Source organism: Ceratotherium simum, chromosome 14 (genome assembly GCF_057802395.1).
Source record: "Ceratotherium simum simum isolate JZ-2026a chromosome 14, ASM5780239v1, whole genome shotgun sequence".
NCBI lineage: Eukaryota > Metazoa > Chordata > Mammalia > Perissodactyla > Rhinocerotidae > Ceratotherium > Ceratotherium simum.
The window spans coordinates 45,727,787-45,741,064 of NC_141913.1; the positions used below are offsets into that span (position 1 = coordinate 45,727,787).

The 13,278-nt window shown below is 41.3% G+C and overlaps 1 pseudogene; it reads left to right on the forward strand.

Annotated features, from left to right (window-relative positions):
• The first annotated feature begins 11,919 nt into the window (after positions 1-11,919).
• Positions 11,920-12,738, forward strand: LOC101403377 (lipid transferase CIDEC-like; annotated as a pseudogene).
• The last annotated feature ends 540 nt before the right edge of the window (positions 12,739-13,278 follow it).

The following is a 13,278-nucleotide window of genomic DNA, read 5'->3' on the forward strand; positions in this document are numbered from 1 at the left end:
TGGAGGATCAGTAATCAGACCTGGTTTTTGACAAGGTGGTTTAATGACCTGCCATTCCTCTCAGAGCACAGTCCAGCCTCCTTTCTCCCTGCTGTCTGCTGTCAGGACTGGAGAAAATAACAGCCATTGATTTCCTCCACTCTCTACCCCAGCTCTCATTAGTAAAAGATTCTTGAAAGTGTCAGCCCTTTCTTAGCTGATGAGTAGAAAGAGCCGCAGCCTCAAGTCTGGCTCCTAAACACTCGGGGGGCCTACAGACTTGACCATTTTCATGTACAGCATCCTATCTCTACCCTTCTTTTATCTCCTGAAGTTTTTCTTCTGAAGTACAGTCCTTAGCTCAATCAGATTTGTAAGCAATTACCTAAATAACAATAACGATAATAATAATAATAATATCAAGATAAGGGGTTGATTTTTTTTGCATTCCTTGGAAATTTTTGTCAAGAAACATTTAAGACATTTATAAAGGGGTGAAGGGTACTGTAACAAACATCCATGCAGCCACCACCTAGCTGAAGAAATAAACTATTGCTACCACTCTAGGAGCCTTCTCTGTATTCCTCCTCTTTCTTTCTCTTTGAATTTGGCTTATCCTTAATTTGGAATTTATCATTCCCAGGCTTTTCTTTATATTATATTTTAATATATATGCATGTATTTCTAAACAACATATTATTTAATATATTAAATGATACATTAAATGATAGATTATTTGCATATTTTGAAACATTTTATAAATAGAATAATACTATATTCATTCTACTACAACTCCTTGTATATTTAATGTTGAGAGATGCATCTGGGTTGATATGTGTAGCTCTTGTTCCTTAATTTTTACTCCTATATAATATATGTATGAATATACTTCAATTTATTTATTCTTCTGTGAATATGCATCTAAGATGTGTCTTTTAAAAAATAAAATGAGTCTGTATGCAGTGTAAATCATGGCACCTAGAATAGTTTCCTCTAGAGCTGCGCTGTCCCAAGCAGCAGCCATAAGCCATGTATGGATCCTGAGCACTTGAAACCTGCCTCGTCCCAATGGAGACGTGCTGTAGCTACAAAATACACACCAGATATTGAAGACTTAGTACCAGAAAAGGAAAGTAAAATATCTCACTAATAATTTTTCTATTGATAATCTCTTGGATATATTGGGTTAAATAAAATATACTATTACAGTCAATTTCTCCTGTTTCAATTTACTTTTTAAAATATGACTACTAGAAAATTTAAAATTACATGTGTCTCCTATCTTTGGCTTACATTATATTTCTACTGGTCAGTCCTCCTCTAGATTGTAAGCTTTTTGTGGCCTGGGGTCCAGTCTGTCTTGTTCACCATTGTAAACCCAGTGCCCACAGCAATGGTATGAGGAGATGCGCAAGATGCACCTGTTGAATAAATGAGTCAATGAACGACTACTTGAACAAATGAAGATGATTACTTTTATAATTCCGCTTGTTCAACCCTTCACCCTCAAGGAGGTTGCACAGAGTTGTATCAGGATGAAATTCTTTTAGGAATCTCCACTTGAACTTGATTTTGTCTGTTGACTCCTAGGCTGACCACAGAAGGACACAAGACCCTCCCCCACCCAGGTGAGTGGAGGTTGACCTTTGTCCCTGGGGAAGGCCCAACAGCCACAGCAGCCTGCTGCAGCTGTGTTTGCACTGTGCTCAAGCCTATTGCTGTTGTTATGTGGTGTCACTGAACCCCATAGTGTGTGGGTGTGGGTGTGGGTGTGTGGTAAGATGGGTGGGAAAATGGGGATATCTGCTTACAACCACTAGACGTCAGAGGACCATCCTCTGTAGCCTGGCAGCATCATTTTTGTTCTCAAGAACACTTCAATTGGGGCCCGCCTGGTGCTGCAGCGGTTAAGTTCAAGAGTTCCACTTTGGCAGCCCGGGATTCGCTGGGTTCGGATCCTGGGTGTGGACCTACTCACCACTCATCAAGCCATGCTGAGGCGGCATCCCACATAGAAGAGCTACAACTCTACAACTCTGATACACAACTATGTACTGGGGCTTTGGGGACAAAAAAGAAAAAGAGGAAGATTGGCAACAGAGTTAGTGCAGGGCCAATCTTCCTCAAAAAAAAAAAAAAAAGAAGAAGAAGAACACTTCAGTCAAAAATAATAATCTTCCAGGGATGGCCTTATGGCGTAATGGTTAAGTTCGGCATGCTCCTCTTCTGCAGCCCCAGTTTGCAAGTTCGGATCCCAGGAGTGGAACTACAACACTTGTCAGCCATGCTGTGGTGGCGACCCACACAAAATAGAGGAAGATTGGCACAGATGTTACCTCAGGGCAAATCTTCCTCAGCAAAAAATAATGAATAATAATCTTCATTTTGCCTATCTTCAAGTCATACTATTTGTTTGATGCAACCATTGGCAAGAAGGTCATTTCTTTCTGCTGTCCTCTCATATTCTCGTGTGTTAAAAAGAGACAGGGCTCCTGAGCCACAGGTGGATTGATTGAAGGTATAAGGACTTGAAAACATGGAGGTACTGCAGACACCAAGAAAATGATCGAAAACAGCTTATGCCTAAATACAGTTGTATGCTTCTTCAGAGAAACCCAGTGGACAAAAAAAACAAAAGTTACCAAACAAATAAATCAAGGATTTATAAAACAACTCAATTTACACATCGTTTAAAGAGTGTATACTCGTTAGGCATTTTAAATATGATTGCAATACCCAAAAAGTTGCTTCATTCAGACCCTTTTCAGGGACCTTTGGCTGCATGGGGGAAGGGGGCCTCTGTGCCTGTTTGGCCCAGGGTGATCTGTGTGTGAAGCTTCTTTTACAGGGTAAGTGACAAAGAAAACATTGACTTGCGCTCCTTTATCTAAGTCCAAGGAACACCTTTGTGGGTGTGGGACAGGAAAGGAAGCCGTTGCACCTTTTCCCTCCTCCCTGGGCTGAATCCACAAGGAAGAAGAGAGGAACCACATTTTTGGAGGCCTGGCCAAGACCCAGGAAAAAAAGACTCCCTGAGAGAAATCACAGGTTCAAAGGCGGGACAGTCCTCATGGTGCCCTACAGTGCGTTACTCCATTTCTTTTACTTCAATGTACTCAATCATGAAAATAAAAGCTTAAAATTTTTCATGTTAGTGACTATTTAAAAATCCAGCCACTCACTCTCTCTTTCCTCATCCATGTAATGGGAAGGCAGTTGGCTGTCTAACGTCACCACTCCTCCTCCTGAACTTAGGCAAACATCACTCTGCTCTGAGCCCAGACCTAACCTCTGAATCCTGCTCAACACTGTGATCCAGGAAGCCACCACTAGTCAACCTGAGTTGCTACAAAAATTCAGTTTTTCATTTAATACGTTTAGGATCTTCTTTGTCCCAGACCTAAAGTGAAACATGGCCACCCCCAATGGTCACCTCCATCTCTGACATCTCATGATTTTATGAAAATAAAACAACCTCTAGAGTCAGCAAGAGAGCACAGGGTTAGGAGTTAGTGGCTGATGGTGAGGGTCCTGGGCGAGTCATTTCACCTCTCTCAGGCCCCTTCCTCTGCCTTCTGGTCCAAATGTTATGACCCAGAGTGGGTCCCCTGACCATCCTGTTGGACATTCCAGCTGTCGTCTCCCAGCTTCTTGTGCTCCCCATCTCATTTCCTGTTTTATTTTTAAGCCTTAGCACTCTTCACCCTCTGTCATTGTCTATATTTTTTATTTGTCTGCTGTCTGTCCCCTAACTTGAAAGTAAACTCCATGAGGGCAGGAATTTTTGTCTATTTGTTCCCTATGGTACCCCCAGTGCCCAGAACAATGCCTGGCACGTACAAGGAGCATTTATCAAATTCATCCATGAAATGAACATGATAATGATAATTCCCACCTCAAAGGGTTACAGTAACAATTCGAGAGAGATACTGTATATATGGGGCCAGACACAGTACAATGTATTTTATATGCACCAAAAAGAGAACATGTGAAAGACCTTTGTAACGTTACTAATGATTGAAGGTATATGTATCTATGATGGATGGAGGTGGTAATGTGCACGAGAGGAAAAGCTTCTGGAAGATATTGAAGAAGGTAGTATAATGTGATAGTCAACAGTGTGGGCCTTGGGGTCAAAGACACCTGGATTTGAATGCTAACCTCCTTCACTTACATGCTGGATGACATTGAACTTATGTAGCCTTCCCACACCTCGGTTTCCTCATCTGTAAAATAGGATGTGGATAGCACCCACAGAGGTGGTGGAATGCAGTGGTTACAACGTGGGCCCTGCACCCTAGAGTTTTTGTGGAGCTTCCATTAGGAAGGCATGATTGATTAAATCATTGGACTGTGGTGATTAGATCAAACTCCAGCCCCAGCTCCGCCACTTCCTAGCTGAGTAAACTTGGGTGAGTTACTCAGCCTTTCTACGTTTCAGATTCCGCATCTGTAAAATGGGGATGATAATAATAGTACTTATCTCGGAGGGTGGTAGAGAAGAACATATATACATACACACAACTTATATATATATAACACATGTATAACATATGATACATGTATACATGTGTAACTTAGAGAGTACTTGGCACATAGTCAATACTATCTAAGTGCTACAGTGGTAGCTATTTTTATTACCTCATGGAATTCTGAAGATTCAATGAATTAACACAGAGTACTTAGTACAATGCCTGAAATGCGGTAAGCATTCAACAAACGATAACTAAAAATTAGAGGCATCCCATTCTTTGGATCTGATTAAGTAAAAGCCAGAATGGTTTAGATGAAAAACCCTTCTAAAAACAAAATAAGTAGTAGTATCCCTAAAGGCAGAGGAACCTCAAGGAATTTGGATATTGACACGCCAGTGTCCCTTCCCTCCTGGCTTCCACACCTCACAGTATAACATTTCTTTGAAGTCTGGAATGCTATTTTTTACATGCATGTAGATTTAGCATTATATTCCATAATATAGCTGAGCTTATTTTAAATTAAATGCTCTAGGAAGATGCTCCGTGTTTATCCTATGGCTGCACATATGCTCTGGCATGGCCTGGGCTACTAATATCAATGACCTAGCAAAGGCACTTAGACTTGCCTTTGGGGGTTGATATTCAGTTTATTTTGGTTGATTATAGGAGAGATGTTTGCCCCATTCTCTATCATTTTCTTATTTTGCAAGATCTCCAGCTGTAAGTGCTCTGGCTTCTTCCAAGAGGAGCAAGTTCACAAACAAAAATTTTAGGGGCTGACCCCATGCGTAGTGGTTAAGTTTGTGCACTCCACTTTGGTAGCCCAGGGTTCACGGGTTCAGATGCCCGGCACAGACCTATGCACCACTCATCAAGCCATGCTGTGGCAGTGTCCCACATATAAAATAGAGGAAGATGGGCACGGATGTTAGCTCAGGGCCAACCTTCCTCAGCAAAAAGAGGAAGACTGGCAAGAGATGTTAGCTCAGGGCAAATCTTCCTCACAAAAAAAATAAAACAAAAACAAAAAACTCTATCAGTGAACGCTGAGCAGATTCTCTCGTATTTAGAACTTCAAAATAATGACTATTTATCTCAAGCTACTTTTAAATCCTTAAGCAAATGGTCAGTTACCTGCCTCGCTGAGCCAGCAGCCCTCAGGACCCCTGCCCCTTCATCTGTTACACAGATGGCACTGTTTCATGACCAGGGATGAAGGGTGTGTGGCTGGAGAGGTGGCTGGCTGGACAGTGGTGGGCTTTATGATGCTAAAGAGTTTGAACTTAAATGTGCAATGTAAATCTAAAAACTTTTAGGAAAAAAACATAGGAGGAAATCTATGAGACCCAGGACTAGGTGAAGAGTTTTCAGACTTGTAACCAAAAGCACAATCCATAAAATGAAAAATTGGTAAATTGGACCTCATCGCAATTAGGAACTTTTTGCTTTGTGAAAGAGGATGAAAAGGTAAGCTATGGACTGGGAAAAAGTATTTGCAAACTACTTACCTGGCAAAGGACTTGTATCTATAATATATAAAAAGCTCTCAAATCTCAACAGTAAACCCAAATAATCCAATGAGAAAATAGACATTTCACTGGAAAGCATACACAAATGACAAAGCACATAAAAACATGTTCAACATCACTAATTATTATAGAAATGCAAATCAAAACAATGAGATATCACCTTACACCCATCAGAATGGCTATAATTAACAAGACAAGAAATAACAGTGTTGGAGAGGATGTGGAAAGAAGGGAACCCTCATACACTGCTGGTGGGAATGCTAACTGGGTAGCCACTATGGAAACCAGTATGGAGAGTTCTCAAAAAATTAAAAATAGAAATATCATATGATCCAGCTATTCTACTACTTGGCATTTATCTAAAGAACTTGAAATCAATAATTCAAAAATATATAGGCACCCTTATTTTTATCGCAGCATTGTTCACAATAGACAAGAAGTAGAAGCAATCCAAGTGCCCATCAACAGATGAATAAATAAAGAAGATATGGTACATATATATACAATGGAATACTACTCAGCCATAAAAAAGACAAAATCATGCCATTTGTGATAACATGGATGGACCTTGAGGGTATTATGCTAAGTGAAATAAGTCAGACAGAGAAAGACAAACACTGTACGATTTCACACATCTGAAAGATAAACAAACAAACAAACACACAGATAAGGAGAACAGATTGGTGGTTACCAGAGGGAAAGGGGGTGGAGGGAGGGCGAAAGGGGTAAAGGGCACATATTTATGGTGATGAATAAAAACTAGACTATTGGTGGTGAACATGATGCAATCTATACAGAAACTCGTATAGAATACTGTATACCTGAAATTTACACAATGTTATAAGCCAATATAATCTCAACAAAATAATTAAAAATTTGTCTTAAAAGATTACATAATGTATGATTTCATTTATATAACATTCTTGAAATAACAAAGTTACAGATATGGAGAAAAGAGTAGTGATTGCCAGGGCTTAAGGATGGGAATTGGAAAGATATAAAAGGGCAGCCTTGTGGTGTTGGAACAGTTCTGTATCTTAATTGCATTAGTGGTTACATGAAGCTACACATGTGATAACATTGCATGGAACTACACACACACACGAGTGTTTGTGAAATTGGTGAAATCTGAAAAAGCTCTGTAGATCATATCAATGTCAATTTCTTGGTTTTGATATTGTACTATAGATGATACCACTGGGGGATGCTGGGCAAAGGGTACCCTGGAGTTCCCTGTGCATTTTTTTTCCCTGCAACTGCCTGTGAATCTATACTTATTTCAAAATAAAAAGTTAAAAAAAAACTGCAGTTGGGCATAAAACAATTTTTTAATTTAAAATTACCTCAGGATAGACAAACTTATAGAACTAATATTTTGCACATAATACTAATTTGCTTTGGTAAGTGTATCGACTTGTAAATCTATCCTGCTGTTCAATTTCCTGTGTTCTATCCTCTAAACATAGTGTTAAACAGCGTTTTAGAGTGATCGTCATGGACCGGTCTGTGATTTTCTAGATTTTTGTTAGAAGTATCTAGAAATGATCTGTGGGCAGGAACTGGATCAACTGGTTTGAACACTATGGATCCTTTTGTAAACATCTCATGGTAAATCTTGTTGGAGCACTGACAGATTCTGTGATTCCACGTGGTGGTAGTAAACTTGCTCATTCTTGGGGGATTAGAGGGTTATTTTTCAGGACTCATTTTCTGAACTCGACCTTGATTGTGTTTTCCATATTTGTGGATACATTTGATACACTTGAGGTGTGTCTTTAAAATAATATGACTTTTTAAAAGCACACACTGATCTCTTATTATGTGCCAGTCGTTTTGTAAAGGGAAGCAGAACATGCCACTCTAAAATGTGCCGCTTTGGCATGTGGATTTTTTGAGCTGAAGGCAATCAAGATATAGCAGACTCAAGAAAAACTTTTACCTCTCCCTTAACTGCCTAAAAGAATTTAGACAGGGGACCCGGCCCAGAAATAGAGTTATTGCCAGAGATAACTTTTTATCTGAAAGACTTACCTGCATGGCAGGGCAAACATCTGATTACCAAACACCTGCTCTTCTTATCTTCCTGTGAATTGCCCTCCTCCTCGTTGGAGCCCCAGGCCCCTATCCCACTCCTTAGCTCAGGATGGCATATAAGCAATTGTCTGACCGCCTTTGGGTCTCATATTTTTATGGGGCTCCTGTGTGTAGGAAATTAAATTTTTTTCCACTGTTAATCTGTCATGTCAATTTAATTATTAGACCAGCCAAAGAACCTAGAAGGGTAGAAGGAAAATTTTTCTGCCCTGCCATTTGCATATATTATCTTAATATGACTCATACTAATCCAATGAAAGTATATGTTTTCTTTCTTTCTTAAAACATAAAGATAAGAAGTTATTTATCTGAATAAAGTGGTCCTTGAACATTGTTATTCCAGCAATGCTGTTATTGCTCACAGCACTGTTGAAACTCCTTTGGAGTTTTCTTTTTTTTTTGACTCTGTAGCATATGTGGGAGATCATAATTGGCCACCTCAAAATATGTCTCTTTACCTTGATTATTTTCTCTGAAAGAAACTTTGACCTCACCCCCCCACCACCTCCACTCTCCCCCCAGCCCACCCCCCCACTAACTGCCTAAAAGAATTTAACTCTGGGTATGGATAGACTGGGAGGTCCTTGCCAAGCCCATTTCAAGTAAAAGTAGAAGTCATCGTTTGTAAGAGACATTTATATTTATAAGGAAAATCTCCATTTGTAAATATATCTCCCTCTCTGTACCAGGAAGAAGGGGGGATGAATTTATCTCTAGAAACTCTTCTCAGTGCGGAAGGGAGGACTTAAATCTGCATACTCTTGTTTATTGTGCTTTCTGGTAATCTCCCATAGCTGACTCCCCCACCCCCAACATCCTCCTTTGTCTTTAGCTGAGGATAGTATTTAAGATGAGAACCTCCGCCATCTTGTCGAGTTACCCAGTGGGTCTCTCCCATGTGTACATGTTATAAAGCCTTGTTTGATTTTCTCCTGTTATTCAGTCTCATATCAATTTCATTTGTAACCCAGCCAGAAAGGACCCAGAGTGGGTAAAGGATAATCTTCCTCCCCTTCACATATTCTTTTGACTACCGTCAGTTGTGGAAAATTTTCACATTTTAAAATTTAGAATTTATCTACCTACCTACATCTGTCATCAAAAGTAATTCAGCACAAATTAAAACAACAAGGTAGTGTTTTTCACTTGTCAGGTTAGAGAAATTCTTCTCCAGCACCAGTAAACATGCTGAGAAACAGGAACCCTCTGCATTGCTGGGGACAGCATGAATTGCTACAGCTTTTTATAAAGCAATTGGGCAATATATATGTCCAAACCCTTTAAAAATGTTCAGACCTTTTAGTGAGGCATTCCACTTCTGGGCACGTATCCTATTTTTTAAAAGTTTATCCAAAATGATGTGCACTGCAACAAATATCTGATGGAGGAAAATGGAACCCAGTCCATTGCCTGCAGATCATATTCCAACCCCCAATTCACTGTAAAGTTTACTTATGTTCTCACCTGGGGAGTCATGGTGGGGCCATCCAAGGAACCAATTAAGCCCTGCTGCATATTGCAGCTGGAGGTGGCTGGGAAACTGCACCCAGCTCACCCGCTGCAAGTGGGACAGAGTTCCAGCTAATTTCATTTGCATCTCAAAGTACAAGTTTTAACTGACTTCTGCTTTGCATGTATAAAGAGCCTAGCATACATCCTGCAGTAATAGTTCAATACATTCTGATTGCCAGCATGTTTATCATAAGTGCAGACCTCCCAGGGTTACTATTTTTATGTAAAAAATTATTTAAATGTGTATACTCTCATATGCTCATTTGCAAATCAATCTTATTCAAAGGCTTTTCTTCAATGACATTGTTAGTTTGGGGCTTACCTTCTCATCTTTTTTTGCTAGCAATTTTACCATTCTCTTACATCCTGCCTTCCAATTTAGCCTTCTATTTCAAGGGCTTGAAAGTATTTCACTTTCAATACAGGGTGCAAATTAATCCTTGTACACACTTTAAAGGGATTCTGCAGTATCTTTCAACATCTGTCACTCACCCCCCACCTGTTTATTGCCCCCTATACAATGCCCATACTAGTTCCTTTCTTATTTTGTTAGATATGTGAAATCATTGCTCCCTATCCACAATCCCTTCCTAGAAATGCTTCCCTTCTCACAGGCCAGACGGAGCTACCCCCACCTGCCACGTTACTGCAAAGTGGACCTGGGTGAATGTAACCTAAACTGGGAGAAGTGGAATCTCTCCCAGGCATTTGGAGTTGGGACAAGAAGAGTCTGTCTTCAGAATTTGAACATAGGGACTGAGCAAATTATCTGTGAAGAACCAGACTAGAAGGCCGATAAGACTTGGGGTTAAGCCATCATTTTGGGACAGCAGCGAAGATGAGATGCTAGGGAGGTGGTGGTGTGGGGGAGAAAGTGGGAGAGACAGAGACAAAGAGAGACAGCGAGAGAAGAAGAGACAGAAACTGCCTGGAGTTGTTATTTCCAATCCCGAAGGTCAGTTGGGTTCTTGGGATCCCATTTCTTTTTCTTTTTCTTTTCTTTCTTTCTTTTTCTTTCTTTCTTTCTTTCTTTCTTTTCCTTCCTTCCTTCCTTCCTTCCTTCCTTCCTTCCTTCCTTCCTTCCTCCCTCCCTCCCTCCCTACCTTTCTTTCTTTCTTTTCTTTCGTCTCTCTCTCTCTCCCTCCCTCCTCCCTCCCTTCCTTTCCTTCCTTTCCTTTGTTTCTTTCTTTCTTTTTCTTTCTCTCTCTCTCTCTCCCTCCCTCCCTTCCTCTCTCTCTCTCCTTCCTTCCTTCCTTCCTTTCCTTCCTTCCTTTCTTTCCTTTCTTTCTTTCTTCTTCCCTAATATCTGTTGCCAGTCTTCCTCCTTTTTTCCTTTTTTCTCCCCAAAGCCCCAGTAGATAGTTGTATGTCATGGTTGTACATCCTTCTAGTTGCTCTATGTGGGATGCCACCTCAGCATGGCTTGATGAATGGTGAGTATGTCCGTGCCCAGGATCCGAAACGGCGAACTATGGGAGACTAAGAGGATCGCGTGAACTTAACTGCTACGCCACGAGGCCGGCCTCTCCCATTTCTTTATAATAAATCTCCCTCTACATAAACTAGCACGAGTGGGTTTTAGTTAATTACACCAAATAATCCTTGAATCAGATTCTCCAGAGTGGGTCTTCAAAACAAAGATTATAAAATCAATGAATAAATATTAACCATATTAGGAGCTAATCCCATTCATTTTTTTTTCTTCTCTTTTTAAAAAAAATGTGAAATATACCGTCCATACAGAAGAGTGCATAAAATTTACATGTATGATTTAAAGCAACCTCTGGTTGAAACCATATATATATGTTTAATGCACTCTTCTGGGCCTAAACTAATGCAGTTAAACACAACACATAAGGAATGAATGTGGCTGTGTTCCAATAAAACTTTATTTATAAAAATGGGCAGCAGACTGGATTTGGTCCATAGGTCATAGTTTGCTGATCCCTGGTTTAAAGAAGAATTTTAAAGCAAAGGTCTGTGTAACCACCACTTAGGACAAGAACATAGACAACACACTGGAAGTCTCTGAGTTCCCCTCCTAGATGAATTCCGCAGTCCCTTCTAGGCACAGCCACCATCCTGACACTTGCGGTAAACATTTTCTTGCTTCTCTTTACAGTTTTACCCATCTCTGTATGCATTACTAACAGGATAGTTTATTTTGGCCTGTTTTTGAACTTGAGATAAATGGAATCATACTTAATGCATTCTTCTTTTTCTCCTTCACCAGGCTTTCACAATCTCTTCCAGATAATAAGACAGAGGAAACACTCCCCAGAGGGGCAGTATTGGAAGCAAGTTAGGAGGCCATGAGAGGCAGGGCCAACACAGTCCAGCTGACAAGGATGGAATATGCCATGAAGTCCCTCAGCCCTGTCTACCCCAAGTCCCTCTCCAGGTGTGTGGCAGTGAGCACTTCGGTGGTGACCCAGCACCTGCTGTTGGAGCCCAGCCTGGAGGCCCCTAGGGCCTGGCCCTGCAGAGTAAGCACTGCCGACCAGAACACACGGAAAGGCATCATGGCACAGTCTTTAGGACCTCCTCCACAAGTTCTGGGACATGCTGATGCTGGTAGAAAAGCCCTTCTTCCTAGTGCTGGAAGAAGATGGCACAGCTGTAGAGACAGAGAGTATTTCCAAACCCTGACAGACAAGACAGTGTTCATGGTCCTCCAGAAGGGGCAGAAATGGCAGTCTCCATCAGAGCAGGTGAGATCCCACCTGTGTTGGGGGAGAACATTGGGAGCCTGGGGGAAGTCTTTGAAGGGGTGCCACCCACATGCTTGTCTTGATGCAGGGGACTAGGTACCAATTCTTCCTCTCCCATAAGCCTGTCAAGAAGATCCATGTGGCCTGTGTAACCTTGAACCTGTACAAAGTGAACCTACAATATTTCATTGGTTACCTGACCCAGAAGGCGACTCTCTATGGCACATATGCCCTTTCCTACAATCTGCACTGCTATGGGCCAAGCACATGACAAAGGAAGCTCTTCACTGGGCCCTCATCAGCATGCAGGCCACAGGCCATGTGCTGTTCAACACCTCCTGTTACATGCAGCAGTTCCTGGATGGCACAGAGGGAGGGCAGCCCTCCAAGGGCAAGGCATCATCCCTCATCCCAACCTGTCTAGAGATACTACAGTGAAGGCCCAAGTTCTTCGAGGCCTTCCTCAGCCAAAGACCAGACTGGGGACTGCATGCTCAGCTGGTGGCACCCACAAGCCTGGCAGCTAGAGAGCTTCTTGCCTCCCTACACTTGCCTTACCCCACAGGACAATGAATGAGGGGGAAGGAGGAAGGCCAGAACCCTGGGATGGGCTGAGATCTGAGGGTTCTTGGCCTGGCCCAGCTCCATCCTGCCCAAGATAGCTTAACTGAACAAGACTGGTCCCAGCAGGCTATGACATGAAGTCTGCTCCTCAGCAACCTGTCTTCACATGCTACACTTTCATTACACTCCCTACCTCCTGGTCCCCATCCCAGAATACTCCTGAGTGAATTGTGGAGCCCACTAGTGTATGATATGAGAGAGTTTACAAAAAATTATGCTAGAAAAAAACTCACTCCCCACCTCATTTTACGAGCCTGGTATAAATTTGATACCAACATTTGACAAGACATTATGAGAAAGGATAATTCCAGGATAATCTCACTCATGAACATTAGATGTAAAAATTCTGTACAA